General features: G+C 50.7%; 1 long non-coding RNA gene and 6 other non-coding genes across 13 annotated transcripts in view; all 7 read left to right on the plus strand.

Annotated features, from left to right (window-relative positions):
• LOC100848941 (uncharacterized) overlaps window positions 1-16,262 on the plus strand; it is a 132,902-nt gene that overhangs the window by 77,603 nt on the left and 39,037 nt on the right. For all 7 annotated transcript variants that reach the window (XR_009492073.1, XR_009492074.1, XR_009492075.1 and 4 more), the window contains 6 exons: window positions 532-682; window positions 2,984-3,134; window positions 5,436-5,586; window positions 8,215-8,368; window positions 10,735-10,879; window positions 11,967-12,070. This is a non-coding gene — a long non-coding RNA (uncharacterized lncRNA). The remainder of the gene's footprint in view (window positions 1-531; window positions 683-2,983; window positions 3,135-5,435; window positions 5,587-8,214; window positions 8,369-10,734; window positions 10,880-11,966; window positions 12,071-16,262) is intronic.
• On the plus strand, window positions 918-1,009 carry LOC112443273 (small nucleolar RNA SNORD116). Its single transcript, XR_003031617.1, has one exon. It is a non-coding gene; the product is annotated as a small nucleolar RNA SNORD116 (small nucleolar RNA).
• LOC112443274 (small nucleolar RNA SNORD116) lies at window positions 3,370-3,461 on the plus strand. The gene has a single exon (XR_003031618.1). It is a non-coding gene; the product is annotated as a small nucleolar RNA SNORD116 (small nucleolar RNA).
• Window positions 5,822-5,913, plus strand: LOC112443275 (small nucleolar RNA SNORD116). Its single transcript, XR_003031619.1, has one exon. It is a non-coding gene; the product is annotated as a small nucleolar RNA SNORD116 (small nucleolar RNA).
• LOC112443277 (small nucleolar RNA SNORD116) lies at window positions 8,613-8,704 on the plus strand. The gene has a single exon (XR_003031621.1). It is a non-coding gene; the product is annotated as a small nucleolar RNA SNORD116 (small nucleolar RNA).
• LOC112443283 (small nucleolar RNA SNORD116) lies at window positions 11,122-11,210 on the plus strand. Its single transcript, XR_003031626.1, has one exon. It is a non-coding gene; the product is annotated as a small nucleolar RNA SNORD116 (small nucleolar RNA).
• On the plus strand, window positions 14,371-14,461 carry LOC112443279 (small nucleolar RNA SNORD116). The gene has a single exon (XR_003031623.1). It is a non-coding gene; the product is annotated as a small nucleolar RNA SNORD116 (small nucleolar RNA).

The following is a 16,262-nucleotide window of genomic DNA, read 5'->3' on the forward strand; positions in this document are numbered from 1 at the left end:
GCTCATGTGTCAACCAGGCTGAGTCCACTGGGGCCCTTTTGTCATGGGGCTGAAAGCCATTTTTCATGGATATGCTGCATATCAGAGAAGGGGCTTAATGACATGGAGGCCCTCAGGTACCTTTTATCCTTTCCCATGCTGGTGAGTCCATTGTGAGCAGAGTAGGTGCCAGGAGTGGGTGTGTTTCCCTGGAAGGTCAATGGCTATTAGGTGAAGGGGGCCCCATTCACCTGAGGGGGTCTCGGGGTTCTTGGGGGACATCATTAAATTGTGTTGGCCAGGACGGTACGTGGAGTGGAATTGCAGGCCTGAGACCAGGCAGTTGGCAGATTGGCATTCTTTGTCCTGATGGTCCCTTGACTCTGAATGTATCCGTGCACCAACACATCCCGGTTTGGCTGCCTACACAGCACACCTTCTTGCAGCAATTGAATGGTAGATGCCAGAATGATTGGCAGTGCTCCCGGAGGCCTGGCCTCTTTCCCCAGTACACCTGGTGCTCTTCCTCACACATGTGTTTTCTTGCCCCAGGCCAGGTTGAGTGGCCCAAAATGGAAGACTGTTGGCAACAGGTTACCCATCGCATATTCCATGATAGCCAGCCTCTCGAGATGAATATCATGAATCCCCAGAGACAACTGGACAAGTGGGCCTTGCGTGTACAGATGGAACAACCATGGCGGTAAGCGGCCTTTCGTCAAGGAGACCTAGTGGTTTGGCTCCAGGGATCTGGGCATGGGCTTCACACTCTCACCTTCTGGGGTTTCCCTGGGGCATGCAAGGTCCCAGGGCCTGAGGCTTGGCTGCCCCAAGGCTGCAATCTGCTCAGTCCTGAATGCTGACCTGATCAAGCTCACTGACCTTCCTGGGATGGAGGTGGTGACTTTGCTCATGCAGCACCTAGAGCACACGTGCTTGGATCGATGATGACTCCCACAAATGCATTCCTTGGAAATCTGAACAAAATGAGTGAGCCATCACTACCGTCTCCTCATCGGAACTGAGGTCCAGCACGTGATTTCCAGTGGATCGAAGGGCCAGGGTCACATGTCATTTGCTCCCTGGGGCGTGAGCAGCCAAGTGTGCAAGCTGAGGGTGGTGGCCTGGTGGTATGGAGATGAGCCATGAGGAAAATGCCCTGACCTCCCAACCTCGGGATATGGCTAGGGACCATGAGTCATCTCTGGTTACATAAGGCTAACCAAGGCTTTTGTCTCCTGGTGTGTATGATTCTATTGGTAGCAGAGAAGTGGAAGCCATTTGAGAGTATCTGGACTGCCACTGAGTTTGTCAGCCACACTGCCTTTGCCTGAAAGTGTTTTCACTCATGTCCTGAAAGGAGTCATGGCTTCGGACAAGTTTCTATGTCATGTTCTTCTGGGGGACGGGATGCCGCATAGTTTTCTCCTGATGGTCAGAGGAGATCATTGGGCAGAGTGTCCAGGAGGTGGGCCAAGCTGATGGCCCCTCGTCCGCTTGTTTCTTTGGTTGGTATGTGAGTGGGCACTAGTGTTGGGAGAGTGAGCCTTGCAGATGCACTAGGGCATTTCCAAGGATGAAAGTCCTGAGTCAACAGGAGGGACCTGCACATTGCTCTGAGGTGGGCAGTTGCCGGGGGAGAGCAAAGCTTGGGGATCGTGAAATGTACCTCAAGTGGTGGTGGAACCCATGGATGGATGGGCAGGTGAATGGATCGGCAAGTCAGTCAGGTTCCCTGAATTCTGGGTTGCCTTCAGGTTTGGTTGGAGTGAGAGTGGGGAAGGACTGTGGTGGCAGGTTCATAGGTTCATGGACTATTGAACAGTTGGCCTCTCCCGTGATTGGTTTCCTTTGCCGCAGACCTCCAGAGCCATAAGTGGTTCCCCAGGTGGTGTCTTATCTTGTCCTGGCCTGGGCGTCATATGAAGCAGAGGGGATGTTTTCTGTCCATCTTGCCATGTTCTCCCCATGTGCATGGAGTGAATTTGTGCCTCAAGACATCCCAGTGTCATTTCTATTCCCAGCCCACCTATCCTTGCCCAAGTGTAGGAACTCTTCCCAGAAATTAGCTGGCAGGGACCCTGTGGAAATAGGGGAGTCAGATGAGGGGCTACAGTTTTAAGGGCAGGAGAAGCTCTCTGGTGTGGTGCTTAGCAGCAAGGCTGTGCTCTTCTGTGAACCTGTAGCCAGAGGTGTTATGTGAGTTCAATCATTGTGCCTCTTTGCTGAGTTCCGTGGTGTCATGACTGGTGTTTCAGGATGGTCGTGAACAACCTGAGTTTCATATTGTGTCTGGGCTCATGGCAGTGATGTTAACTGGCTCAAAAAGAACAAGGTGGCATGACAAGTGACTCAGTTGCTCTAAAGGGTGGAGCCTCAGCATCTTTGTGCTTTGGAATGGCTCCAATGGCCTGTAGCTCTTCGTGTTTTTCAAGGAAGGGCTTTAGCATGGCTTTGACCAGGAGGCAAGCACGCTCATGTGTCAACCAGGCTGAGTCCACTGGGGCCCTTTTGTCATGGGGCTGAAAGCCATTTTTCATGGATATGCTGCATATCAGAGAAGGGGCTTAATGACATGGAGGCCCTCAGGTACCTTTTATCCTTTCCCATGCTGGTGAGTCCATTGTGAGCAGAGTAGGTGCCAGGAGTGGGTGTGTTTCCCTGGAAGGTCAATGGCTATTAGGTGAAGGGGGCCCCATTCACCTGAGGGGGTCTCGGGGTTCTTGGGGGACATCATTAAATTGTGTTGGCCAGGACGGTACGTGGAGTGGAATTGCAGGCCTGAGACCAGGCAGTTGGCAGATTGGCATTCTTTGTCCTGATGGTCCCTTGACTCTGAATGTATCCGTGCACCAACACATCCCGGTTTGGCTGCCTACACAGCACACCTTCTTGCAGCAATTGAATGGTAGATGCCAGAATGATTGGCAGTGCTCCCGGAGGCCTGGCCTCTTTCCCCAGTACACCTGGTGCTCTTCCTCACACATGTGTTTTCTTGCCCCAGGCCAGGTTGAGTGGCCCAAAATGGAAGACTGTTGGCAACAGGTTACCCATCGCATATTCCATGATAGCCAGCCTCTCGAGATGAATATCATGAATCCCCAGAGACAACTGGACAAGTGGGCCTTGCGTGTACAGATGGAACAACCATGGCGGTAAGCGGCCTTTCGTCAAGGAGACCTAGTGGTTTGGCTCCAGGGATCTGGGCATGGGCTTCACACTCTCACCTTCTGGGGTTTCCCTGGGGCATGCAAGGTCCCAGGGCCTGAGGCTTGGCTGCCCCAAGGCTGCAATCTGCTCAGTCCTGAATGCTGACCTGATCAAGCTCACTGACCTTCCTGGGATGGAGGTGGTGACTTTGCTCATGCAGCACCTAGAGCACACGTGCTTGGATCGATGATGACTCCCACAAATGCATTCCTTGGAAATCTGAACAAAATGAGTGAGCCATCACTACCGTCTCCTCATCGGAACTGAGGTCCAGCACGTGATTTCCAGTGGATCGAAGGGCCAGGGTCACATGTCATTTGCTCCCTGGGGCGTGAGCAGCCAAGTGTGCAAGCTGAGGGTGGTGGCCTGGTGGTATGGAGATGAGCCATGAGGAAAATGCCCTGACCTCCCAACCTCGGGATATGGCTAGGGACCATGAGTCATCTCTGGTTACATAAGGCTAACCAAGGCTTTTGTCTCCTGGTGTGTATGATTCTATTGGTAGCAGAGAAGTGGAAGCCATTTGAGAGTATCTGGACTGCCACTGAGTTTGTCAGCCACACTGCCTTTGCCTGAAAGTGTTTGCACTCATGTCCTGAAAGGAGTCATGGCTTCGGCCAAGTTTCTATGTCATGTTCTTCTGGGGGACGGGATGCCGCATAGTTTTCTCCTGATGGTCAGAGGAGATCATTGGGCAGAGTGTCCAGGAGGTGGGCCAAGCTGATGGCCCCTCGTCCGCTTGTTTCTTTGGTTGGTATGTGAGTGGGCACTAGTGTTGGGAGAGTGAGCCTTGCAGATGCACTAGGGCATTTCCAAGGATGAAAGTCCTGAGTCAACAGGAGGGACCTGCACATTGCTCTGAGGTGGGCAGTTGCCGGGGGAGAGCAAAGCTTGGGGATCGTGAAATGTACCTCAAGTGGTGGTGGAACCCATGGATGGATGGGCAGGTGAATGGATCGGCAAGTCAGTCAGGTTCCCTGAATTCTGGGTTGCCTTCAGGTTTGGTTGGAGTGAGAGTGGGGAAGGACTGTGGTGGCAGGTTCATAGGTTCATGGACTATTGAACAGTTGGCCTCTCCCGTGATTGGTTTCCTTTGCCGCAGACCTCCAGAGCCATAAGTGGTTCCCCAGGTGGTGTCTTATCTTGTCCTGGCCTGGGCGTCATATGAAGCAGAGGGGATGTTTTCTGTCCATCTTGCCATGTTCTCCCCATGTGCATGGAGTGAATTTGTGCCTCAAGACATCCCAGTGTCATTTCTATTCCCAGCCCACCTATCCTTGCCCAAGTGTAGGAACTCTTCCCAGAAATTAGCTGGCAGGGACCCTGTGGAAATAGGGGAGTCAGATGAGGGGCTACAGTTTTAAGGGCAGGAGAAGCTCTCTGGTGTGGTGCTTAGCAGCAAGGCTGTGCTCTTCTGTGAACCTGTAGCCAGAGGTGTTATGTGAGTTCAATCATTGTGCCTCTTTGCTGAGTTCCGTGGTGTCATGACTGGTGTTTCAGGATGGTCGTGAACAACCTGAGTTTCATATTGTGTCTGGGCTCATGGCAGTGATGTTAACTGGCTCAAAAAGAACAAGGTGGCATGACAAGTGACTCAGTTGCTCTAAAGGGTGGAGCCTCAGCATCTTTGTGCTTTGGAATGGCTCCAATGGCCTGTAGCTCTTCGTGTTTTTCAAGGAAGGGCTTTAGCATGGCTTTGACCAGGAGGCAAGCACGCTCATGTGTCAACCAGGCTGAGTCCACTGGGGCCCTTTTGTCATGGGGCTGAAAGCCATTTTTCATGGATATGCTGCATATCAGAGAAGGGGCTTAATGACATGGAGGCCCTCAGGTACCTTTTATCCTTTCCCATGCTGGTGAGTCCATTGTGAGCAGAGTAGGTGCCAGGAGTGGGTGTGTTTCCCTGGAAGGTCAATGGCTATTAGGTGAAGGGGGCCCCATTCACCTGAGGGGGTCTCGGGGTTCTTGGGGGACATCATTAAATTGTGTTGGCCAGGACGGTACGTGGAGTGGAATTGCAGGCCTGAGACCAGGCAGTTGGCAGATTGGCATTCTTTGTCCTGATGGTCCCTTGACTCTGAATGTATCCGTGCACCAACACATCCCGGTTTGGCTGCCTACACAGCACACCTTCTTGCAGCAATTGAATGGTAGATGCCAGAATGATTGGCAGTGCTCCCGGAGGCCTGGCCTCTTTCCCCAGTACACCTGGTGCTCTTCCTCACACATGTGTTTTCTTGCCCCAGGCCAGGTTGAGTGGCCCAAAATGGAAGACTGTTGGCAACAGGTTACCCATCGCATATTCCATGATAGCCAGCCTCTCGAGATGAATATCATGAATCCCCAGAGACAACTGGACAAGTGGGCCTTGCGTGTACAGATGGAACAACCATGGCGGTAAGCGGCCTTTCGTCAAGGAGACCTAGTGGTTTGGCTCCAGGGATCTGGGCATGGGCTTCACACTCTCACCTTCTGGGGTTTCCCTGGGGCATGCAAGGTCCCAGGGCCTGAGGCTTGGCTGCCCCAAGGCTGCAATCTGCTCAGTCCTGAATGCTGACCTGATCAAGCTCACTGACCTTCCTGGGATGGAGGTGGTGACTTTGCTCATGCAGCACCTAGAGCACACGTGCTTGGATCGATGATGACTCCCACAAATGCATTCCTTGGAAATCTGAACAAAATGAGTGAGCCATCACTACCGTCTCCTCATCGGAACTGAGGTCCAGCACGTGGCTCCCAGAGGGATCGAAGGGCCAGGGTCACATTGATTTGCTCCCTGGGGTGTGAGCAGCCAAGTGTGCAAGCTGAGGGTGGTGGCCTGGTGGTATGGAGATGAGCCATGAGGAAAATGCCCTGACCTCCCAACCTCGGGATATGGCTAGGGACCATGAGTCATCTCTGGTTACATAAGGCTAACCAAGGCTTTTGTCTCCTGGTGTGTATGATTCTATTGGTAGCAGAGAAGTGGAAGCCATTTGAGAGTATCTGGACTGCCACTGAGTTTGTCAGCCACACTGCCTTTGCCTGAAAGTGTTTTCACTCATGTCCTGAAAGGAGTCATGGCTTCGGCCAAGTTTCTATGTCATGTTCTTCTGGGGGACGGGATGCCGCATAGTTTTCTCCTGATGGTCAGAGGAGATCATTGGGCAGAGTGTCCAGGAGGTGGGCCAAGCTGATGGCCCCTCGTCCGCTTGTTTCTTTGGTTGGTATGTGAGTGGGCACTGGTGTTGGGAGGCTGAGCCTTGCAGATGCATTAGGATGTTTCTGTGGATAAAAATCTTGTGTCAAAGGAGGACTAGCACATTGCCCTGAGGTGGGTGGATGCCAGGGGAAAGCAAATTTCGGAGATCTTGAAATGCACCTTGAATGATGGTGGAACCCGTGAATGGATGGGTGGGTGGATGGACCAGCTATTCAGTCAGATTTCCTGAAGTCTGTGTTGCCTTCATATACAGTTGAAGTGAGTGTGGGGAAAGATCACAGTGGCAGATTCATAGGTTCAAGGACCATCTCCCATTGTTGACCTCCCATCAGTTGACCTCTCCTATCATTGGTTTCCTTTGTGACAGGCTTCCAGAGCCAGTAGTGGTTCCCAACATAGCATTGTATCTTGTCCTGACCTGGGGACCAAGTATGAACTATCCATTCCATGGAATTCTCCAGGCGAAAACACGAGTGGATAGCCTTTCCCTTCTCCAGGGGATCTTCCCAACCCCGGGATCGAACCCAGGTCTCCCATATTGCCAGCAGATTCTTTACCATCTGAGCCATCTGGGAAGCTCAAGAATACTGTAGTGGGTAGCTTATCCCTTCTCCAGCGGATCTTCCCAACTCAGGAATCAAACAATGGTCTCCCTAAATTGCAGGCAGATTCTTTACCCAACTGAGCTATCAGGGAGGCCAAGTATGAGGTAGAAGGGATATTTTCTCTCCATCCTGCCACATTTTCCCTGTGTGCATGGGGTGATGCTGTGCCTCAGGACATCTCAGTGTCATTTCTATACCCAACCCACCTATCCTTGCACAAGTTTAGTAGCTCTTCCTCGAACTCAGGGTAGGACCCCATGGAAATGGGAGTCAGATGCTCCTGTGAGCATCTGCAGTTTTAAGGGCAGGGGAATCTATCTGGTGTGAGGCTCATTTTGTTGTACAGTCTGCTGATTCAGTCTCCTGCATGCATGGCCTCTGGCCAGAGGTGTCATGTGGGTTCAATCATCTCGCCTCTTTGCTGGTTTGTGTCATGACTTGGCTGCTGGTGTCAGAATGGTCGTGGACGACCTGAGTCTTGTGCTGTGAGTGGGTTCATAGCAATTATGTTACTGCCTTAACAGAGAGCAAGGTAGCATGGCAAGTGACCCAGTTGCTGTAAAGGGTGGAGCCCCAGCATCTTTGCACTTCAGGAAATCTCCGATGGCCTGCATCTTTTCGTGTTGCCTAAGGAAGGCCTTCTAGCAAGGTTTTTGGCCAGGAAGCAAAGCATGCTTGTGTGTCAACTGGACTAAGCATAGATGTCCCTCAGGGCCCCTTTGTTGCAGGGCTGAAAGAGACATTTTTCGTGAATGTGTTCCCTGTCAGGGAAGGGTCTTATTGTTGTGGAAGCCCTCAGGTACCTTTTATCCTTCCCTGTGCTGGGCAGTCCATTGTGAGCAGAGTATGTGCCAGGAGCAGGTGTGTTTCCCTGGAAGGGCAATGGCTGTTAGGCCAAGGGGCCCCAGTTCCCTGAGGGTGTGTCAGGGGTTCACAGAGGACATCCTTAAGCTGTGTCGGCTGGGACGGCACGAAGAGCAGAATTGCAGGGCCCAAGACCAGGGAGTTGGCAGATTGGCAGCCTTTGTCCTGCAGGCCCCTTGACTCTGAAGGTATCCGTACACCAACGCATCCTGTTTGATGGCTGACACACCAGACCAAGGTGTACCAATTGAATGGTAGATGCAAGAATGAGGGCAGCACTTCTGGAGGCCTTGCCTCTTTCCCCAGTATGGCTATTGCTCTTCCTCATGCTTTTGTGTGTTTTCTCACCCCAAGCCAGTGGCCTTGAGTGGCCCGGGATGGAAGACTGTTCGCAACAGAGAACCTGTCGCATATTCCATAACAACTGTCCTGGCAAGACAAGGCATGTGAGCCCCCAGGGACTTCTGGGCAATTGGCCCTTCGATGTACAGGTGGATCACCCATGGCGGTAAGCAGCCCTTCTTCGAGGAAACCTAGCAGTTTGGCCCCAAGGATTTGGGCATGGGATCCGTGCCCTCACCTTCTGGGGTTTCCCTGGGGCATGCAAAGTCCCAGGGCCCAAGGCTTGGCTGTAGTTCCTGCCCCATGGCTGCAATCTGTGCAGTCTTGAATGCTGACATGATTGAGCTCCCTGGCCTTCCTGGGATGGAGGTGGTGACTTTGCTCATGCAGCACCTAGAGCACACGTGCTTGGATCGATGATGACTCCCACAAATGCATTCCTTGGAAATCTGAACAAAATGAGTGAGCCACCCCTACCGTCTCCTCATCGGAACTGAGGTCCAGCACGTGGCTCCCAGAGGGATCAAAGGGCCAGGGTCACATTGATTTGCTCCCTGGGGTGTGAGCAGCCACAGTGTGCAAGCCGAGGGTGATGGCCTTGTGATGTGGAGGTGAGCCATGGGGGAAGGGGGCTGCATCTCCCATGTTTGGGTTATGACTGGGGACCACAAATTGTCTCTGCACAAGCTATCCAGGTCTTTTGTCTCCTGGTGTGGATGAGAGTGAGGATAGCAGAGGAAGCAGAAGCCATTTGAGAGCATCTGGGCTGCCACTGGGTTTGTCAGGCCTCCATGTGCCCACTGCCTGGTCCCTGGCGGATAGCACAGAGTTTTCACTCAGGGTCAGAACAGGAGTTGTGGCCTTGGCCAGGCTTCTGTGGCATGTTCTTCTGGGGATGGATTGCTACATAATTTTCTCCTGATATCAAGAGATCAATGGGCAGAGTGTCCAGGAGGTAGGCCAAGCTGAGGGCCCCTCGTCTGATTGTTTCTTTGGTTGGTGTGCATGGGTGCTGGTGTTGGGAGGCTGAGCCTGGAAATTGCATTAGGGTGTTTCTGTGGATAAAATTATGTGTCAAAGGAGGACTAGCACATTGCCCTGAGGTGGGTGGATGCCGGGGGAGAGCAAATTTCAGAGGTCTTGAAATGCCCCTCGAATGGTGGTGGAACCCATGGGTGGATGGATGCATGGATGGATCGGCGAGTCAGTCCAGTTCCCTGAAGTCTGGGTTGCCTTCATATACAGTTGGAGTGAGTGTGGGGAAGGATCGCAGTGGCAATTCATACCTTCATGGACCATTGAACACTTGGCCTCTCCCATGGTCGCTTTCCTTTGCAGAAGATGTCTAGAGCCTTCAGTTCTTGCCATCGTTACATTGTGTCTTGTTTTTTTCTGGGGACCAATATGAAGCACAGGGGATATTTTCTGTCCACCTCGCCATATTCTCACCATGTGCATGGCATAAAGATATGCCTCCTGACCTCCCAGCGTTGTTTCTATACCCATCCCTCCTATTTTTTTCTGAATTAAGGAGCTCTTCCTGGCAATCCATGGGCAGAACCCTGTGAAAACACTGGAGTCAGCTGTCCCCATGAGCAGCTGCAGTATTAACAGGAGGAGAGGCTATCTGGCGTGGGGCTCATTTTGTTTTGTTGCCTGCTGGTACAGCAATGCATTGCCCTCCTCATTGCTTGATCTCTGGCCAGTGATGTCATGTGCAACCAGTTGTCGCGCCTGTTTACTGAGTTCTATCATATTATGGCTGGTGGTGTCAGGATGGTCGTGGACAAACTAAGTCTTGTGTCCGTGTTCACAGCAGTGATGTTATTGGCCTACAAAGAGCAAGGCAGCATGGCAAGTGACCTAGTTGCTGTTAGTGGAGCCCTGGCATCTTTGTGTTCTGAAATGGTTCAGTGGCCTATAACTTTTCATGTTGTCCAAGGAAGAGCTTGTGGTATTGCTTTGAGCCAGGAAGCAAATATGCTCGTGTGTCAACTGGGCTGAGTGCAGGTATCCAATGAGACCCCTTTGTCATGGAACTTAAATTGTCATTTTTCATCAATAGGCTCCTTGTCAGAGAAGGGCCTTATTTTCTTGGAAACCATCAGAAACTTTTTTCCTTTCCCATGCCGGCATGCTCTTTGTGAACAGACTAGGTGCCTAGAGTGGGTGTGTTTCTCTGGAATAGCAGTGGCTATTAGACCAAGGGGTCTGTGTTCCCCTGAGGGCATCTTGGGGATTCATGGAGGACATCCTTAAGCAGTATTGTTGGGGATGGCATGGGGAGAGGAATTGCAGGGCCCAAGACCAGGGAGTTGGCAGATTGTTGCTGTTTGTCCTGATGGCCCCTTGAATCTGAAGCAATCCACATGCCAATGCATTCATGTTTGGCTTCTGACATACCAGATTGAGGTGCAGCAATTGAATGGTAGATGCAAGTATGAGGGCAATGCTCCTGGGGGCCTTGCCTCTTTGCCCCGTATGCCTGTCTCTCTTCCTCATGCTTGCATGTATTTCCTTGCCTCAAGCCAGATTGAGTGGCCCAGGATGGAAGACCATTGGCATCGGAGACCCATCACATATTCCATGACTCCCAGCCTGGAAAGTCGAGGCCTACGAGCCGCCACGGGCCACTGGACACGCGGCCCTTGGTGGTACAGGTGGAACACCAATGGCTGTAAGTGGCCTTCTTCACATAAACCTGGTGGTTTGGCCATAAGGCTCTGGATGTGGTGTCTGTTTTTTCACCTTTGTACTTTCCCTGGGGCATGCAAGGTCCCATGGCCCACAGGCTTAGCTGTAATTCCTGCCTCTTGGCTGGGATCTGTGCAGTTCCAACTGCTGATGTGATTGAGATTGCTGGCCTTCCAAGGGTGGAGGTCCTGACTTTGCTCATTCAGCATCTGAGCACATGCACTTAGATGGATGATGATTCCCACAAAGGCAGTCTTGAAAATTGGACAAAATGAGTTATCAATCCTTATCATGTCTCTTTGGAACTAAGATCCAGCATGTGGCTCCCAGAGGGATGGAATGGCCAGGGTCACATTGCCTTTGCTCCCTGGGGCATCAGCGGCAACAGCATGGAAGCTGAGAGTGACAACCTTGTGGTGTGTAGGTGAGCCATGGGGAAAAGGGCCTGCATCTCCCATCCTCAGGGGATGGCTAGAGACCATGTGTTGTCTCTGGTTGCATGAGACTGTCCAGAGCTGTTGTCTTTTGCTGTGGGTGAAAGTGCCATGGCAGAGAAAGTAAAAGCCATTTGTGGGCCTCTGGGCTGACATTGAGTTCATCAGGCCTCTGTCTGCCTATTGCCTAGTCCCCTGGAGAAAACAAATTGTTTTTGTTCAGATTCAGAACAGGAGTTGTGGCCTCAGCCAGACTTGTCTTTCATGTTCTCCTGGGGAATAGGATGCTACGCAGTTTTCTCCTGATATTTGAAGAAGTAAATGAGCATAGTGTCCAGGAGTTTGGGCAAACTGATGGACCCTTCTTGTATTGTTTCTTTCGTTTTGTGTGTGAGTGTGCACTGGTGTTGGGAGGCTGAATCTGAAAGGAGCCTTAGTGCCTTTCCAAGGAGATCAAAATCCTATGTTGATGGGAAGGTCCAGCATGTTTTCCTGATGCGGGTGGATGGCAGGAAGTGAGGAAAGCTTGAACAGCAGGAAATATGCCCAGAATGGTGGTTGAACCCATGGGTAAGTAAGCAGGTGGATGGATAAGTTTTTCAGTCAGGTTTCATGGACTTCTTTGGTTTCCTTCAGGTGCATTTGGAGCGAAGGACAACAGTGGCAGATTTATGGACCATCCAACAGTTTTCCTCTCCCATAATCAGTTCCTCTCTGGCGGAATTCCAGATCCACAAGTGGTTGGTATCATGTCCTGTCTTGTCCTGGTGGCCAATTATGAGGCAAAGGGGATGTATGAGGCAAACAGAAAACATCTCTCCATGTTCTCCCTGTGTGCATGGCATAAGGTGTGCCTCAGGATATCCACATGTTATCTCTATATCCAGCCCACCTATCCTTTCCCCAGTTTAGGAGTTTTTCCTGGAATTCAGTGGGCTGGACCCGGTGAAAACAGAGGAGTCAGTTGCCCACATAAGCGGATGCTGTCTTAAGGACAGGAGAGGCTTTCTGTCACAGGGGTCTTTTTGTTTTGTGGCCTGCTGGTGCAGCAACACTGTGGTCTCTTGTGTTCCTAGCCTCAAGCCAGAGACATCATCATGGGTTCAGCAGCTGCAGCTGTTTCTGGATTCTGTCATGGCATGGCTTGTGCTGTCAAGATGGTCATGGATCACGTGGGTCTTGTGTTGTCTCCGGGGCCACTGTAGTGATGTTTCACTGCCTTAAAAAGTGCAATACATCACAATGAGTAACTTACATGCTGTAAAAAGGGTGGAGCGCCACATCTTTGCGTTTCAGAATAGTTCCAATGGCCTGTAGCTTTTTGTGTTTTTCAAGCTAAACACTTGTAGCACGGCTGTAGTCTGGGAAACAAGCACACTTGTGTGCTACCTAGATTGTTCACAGCTGTACTGTGGAGCCCCTTTGTTGCACAGCCCAAGAACTAGTTTCATGGATAATCTCCTTGTCAAAGGAGGGCCTTATTCTTATGCAAGCTCTCAGATACCTTTGTTCCTTCCCCATGGTGGTGAGACCATTTTGAGCAGAGTAGGTACCAAGAGTGTGTTTTCCTGGAGGGACAGTGGTAGTTCAGACAAGGTGGCCTCCTTCCCCTGAGGGTGAATTGGGGTTTCTTAGAGGTTATCTTTACATTGGGTGAAAAAGTTGGCTTAAAGCTCAACATTCAGAAAACGAAGATCATGGCATCTGGTCCCATCACTTCATGGGAAATAGATGGGGAAACAGTGGAAACAGTGTCAGACCTTATTTTTTGGGGGGGCTCCAAAATCACTGCAGATGGTGACTACAGCCATGAAATTAAAAAATGCTTACTCCTTGAAAGAAAAGTTATGACCAACCTAGATAGCATATTGAAAAGCAGAGACATTACTTTGCCAACAAGGGTCCGTCTAGTCAAGGCTATGGTTTTTCCTGTGGTAATGTATGGATGTGAGAGTTGGACTGTGAAGAAAGCTGAGCACCGAAGAATTGATGCTTTTGAAGTGTGGTGTTGGAGAAGACTCTTGAGAGTCCCTTGGACTGCAAGGAGATCCAACCAGTTCATTCTGAAGGAGATCAGCCCTGGGATTTCTTTGGAAGGAATGATGCTAAAGCTGAAACTCCAGTACTTTGGCCACCTCATGCGAAGAGTTCACTCATTGGAAAAGACTCTGATGCTGGGAGGGATTGAGGGCAGGAGGAGAAGGGGACGACAGAGGATGAGATGGCTGGATGGCATCACCAACTCGATGGATGTGAGTCTGGGTGAACTCCGGGAGTTGGTGATGGACAGGGAGGCCTGGCATGCTGCAGTTCACGGGGTCGCAAAGAGTCGGACATGACTGAGCGACTGAACTGAACTGAACTGATCTTTACATTGTGTTGTCAGTGATAATAAGAGAAGTAGATTAGCACAGTCTGAGACCAGTGAGTTGACAGAACATCAGCACTTCATCCTGCTGGCCCCTTGACACTGAATTTTCCCTGTGGCAATGCATGCATTTTTGGCTTCTGACACACCAAACAGAATTGCAGCAATTGTGTCATAGATGCAGTATGAATCTCAACTCTCCTGTGAGCATTGCCTCTGTCTGCTATGTGCCTGTTGCTATTCCTCATGCCTGCAGATATTTTCTTGCCTCAAGTTAATTTGAGTCACCAACTTGGAATACCATTGCAACAGGTGACCCTTTGCATATTCTGTGACACTTGGCTTGGGGAGGTGAGGCTAGGTGAAATTAGTGATCCCCCATATCTGAGTGGACATGCAGCCCATGGGTTTACAGGTGGAACACCCACGGTTGTAAGTGGCAGTTCTTTCCCAAAACCTAGTGGTTTGTCTACAGGCCTCTGGGTGCCGGGGTTACACCTTTACCTTCTGTGCTTACTCTCTGGCATTCAAGGTCCCATGGCCTGAGGCTTGACTACAGTTCCTACCCTTGTCTTGGTTCTGGGCGGTCCCAAATGCTGATGTGATTCAGTTCGCCTACAGTCCTAAGGTAGAAGCCACATCTTTCCACATGCAGTGTCTGAGCACATGATAGGATTGTGTTGACTCCCACAAATGCATTCCTTGGGAGTTTGAACAAAATGAGTGAGCAGTCCTTGTGGTCTTCTCATTAGAATTAAGTTCCAGCCTGTGATTCCCACAGGGAAAATAGAATGCCATCTTGCATTTGCTTCCTTGTGCTTTAGCAGCTTCACTGTGTAAGTTGAGGGTTACAGCCTTCTCATGGGAAGAGGAGCCACTGGGAAAGGAGCCTGGGACTCCCGTCCTCCTTGAATGGCTACAGACAACATGTCTGGTCTTGGTTTATGAGCCCAGTCAGGATTGTGGTCTCCTGCTGTGGGTGAGAGTGAGATAGCAGAGGATGCAGGAGTTGTTTGAGAGCCTCTGGGCTGCCACTGTGTTCATGCCTCCACTCAGTTGTTGCCTTGTCTCTTGGAGGAAACCATTATCTTTACACTCAGAGTCAGAACAGGAGTCCTTGCCTAGGGTGGTCTTCTGTCGTGTTCTGGAGAGAAAGGACACAGAGTAAGTTTCTCCTGATGATTGGAGAACATCAGTCACTGTCCCCAGCACGTTGTCCAAGCCTATGTCTCCTTTTTGGATTGTGTCCCCCTTGTATGTGAGTGAACATGAGTGTTGGGAGGGTGGGCCTGGAAAATGTTTTGAGGTAATAAATATTCTGTGTTAATGGGAGAGTCTGGCACATTGGCTCTGAGGCAGGTGTATTTTAGGGCAATTGAAAGATGAGAGGGTGGTTAATGTGTGTGGAATGGTTGGTGAACCCATGGCTGGATTGGTGAGTGGAGGTATCAGCGAGTCTAGAGTGCTCCCTGAACTCTTTTGGTTGCCTTCAGTGCATTTGTACTCAGTGTCTAGAAAGCCTGGGGAAACAGATTCAGGGACTATCCCCTATTTGGCCTCTCTTTGATTAACTTGCTTCACTTTGTGTCTTCATGGTGGTGAGTGTTTGTCATTGTAGTATTGTATCATGTCTTGGCCTGGGTGCTGATTATGAGGCATGAGGTGTGTATTTTCTCCCCATCTGGCTACATTTTCTCTGTGTTGACCTTGTGAAGTTGTTCCTCAGGCCATCCTAAATTTTTTTTATACCCAGCCCTCCTAGCCTTCCCTGAAGGTTAGAGTTCTTCCCAGAGGTCATTGGGCGGGACCTTGTAGGAACAGGGAGTTGGCTGCTAAGGAGAGATTGCAGGTTTAAGGGCAGGAGAGGCTGTCTGGAGGATGGGTCATCTTGACATGCCACCAGCTGGTGCAGTGAGCTCATTATCTCTAGCGTGCCTGGCCTCAGTCCAGAGAATCAGTGAGGATTGTGGTCACAACTGTTTGTTGGGTTTTCTCATGGCATGGCTGTGGGTGTCACATTGTTCCTGCAGGACCTGGGTCTCAGTATGTCTCTGAATATGGCTGTGATATTACTGGCTAAAGAAATTTCAAAGCCTCATGGTGAGTGTCCCAGTTGATGTAAAGTGTCTAGCTCTGTAACTGTGGGTTTTGGTGTAGCTTTGCGTGTTTTCCAAGTTAAGGGCCTCTGTCTTGGCTGTAGGCCAGGAAGTAAGTGCACTCTTGAGTCCCCGAGAGTCAGTGCAGGGACTCTTTCTTGTGGGGCCCAAGGAGCCACTTTTCATTGTGGACCTCACTTTCAGAGAAGTACCATTTTCTCATGTAAACTCCCAGTTTCCTTGTTACCCTATTGGCAGGTCCATTGTGAGCAAAGTCGGTGCCAAGATTGAGTGTTTTCCCGGAGTGTCAGTGGCTGTTAGGTTGGCAGGGTAGGCCGTTTTCCTGGGTATGTCAAGAGGTTCAAGAATTACACCTTTAAGCTGTGTCAGCAGGCATGGTATTCAGGAGTGGAATTGGAGGGCCCAAAACCAGGGATGTTATAGACCAGTGGCTTTCTTTGGCCTGAT

This window comes from Bos taurus, chromosome 21 (genome assembly GCF_002263795.3).
Source record: "Bos taurus isolate L1 Dominette 01449 registration number 42190680 breed Hereford chromosome 21, ARS-UCD2.0, whole genome shotgun sequence".
Taxonomy (NCBI): domain Eukaryota; kingdom Metazoa; phylum Chordata; class Mammalia; order Artiodactyla; family Bovidae; genus Bos; species Bos taurus.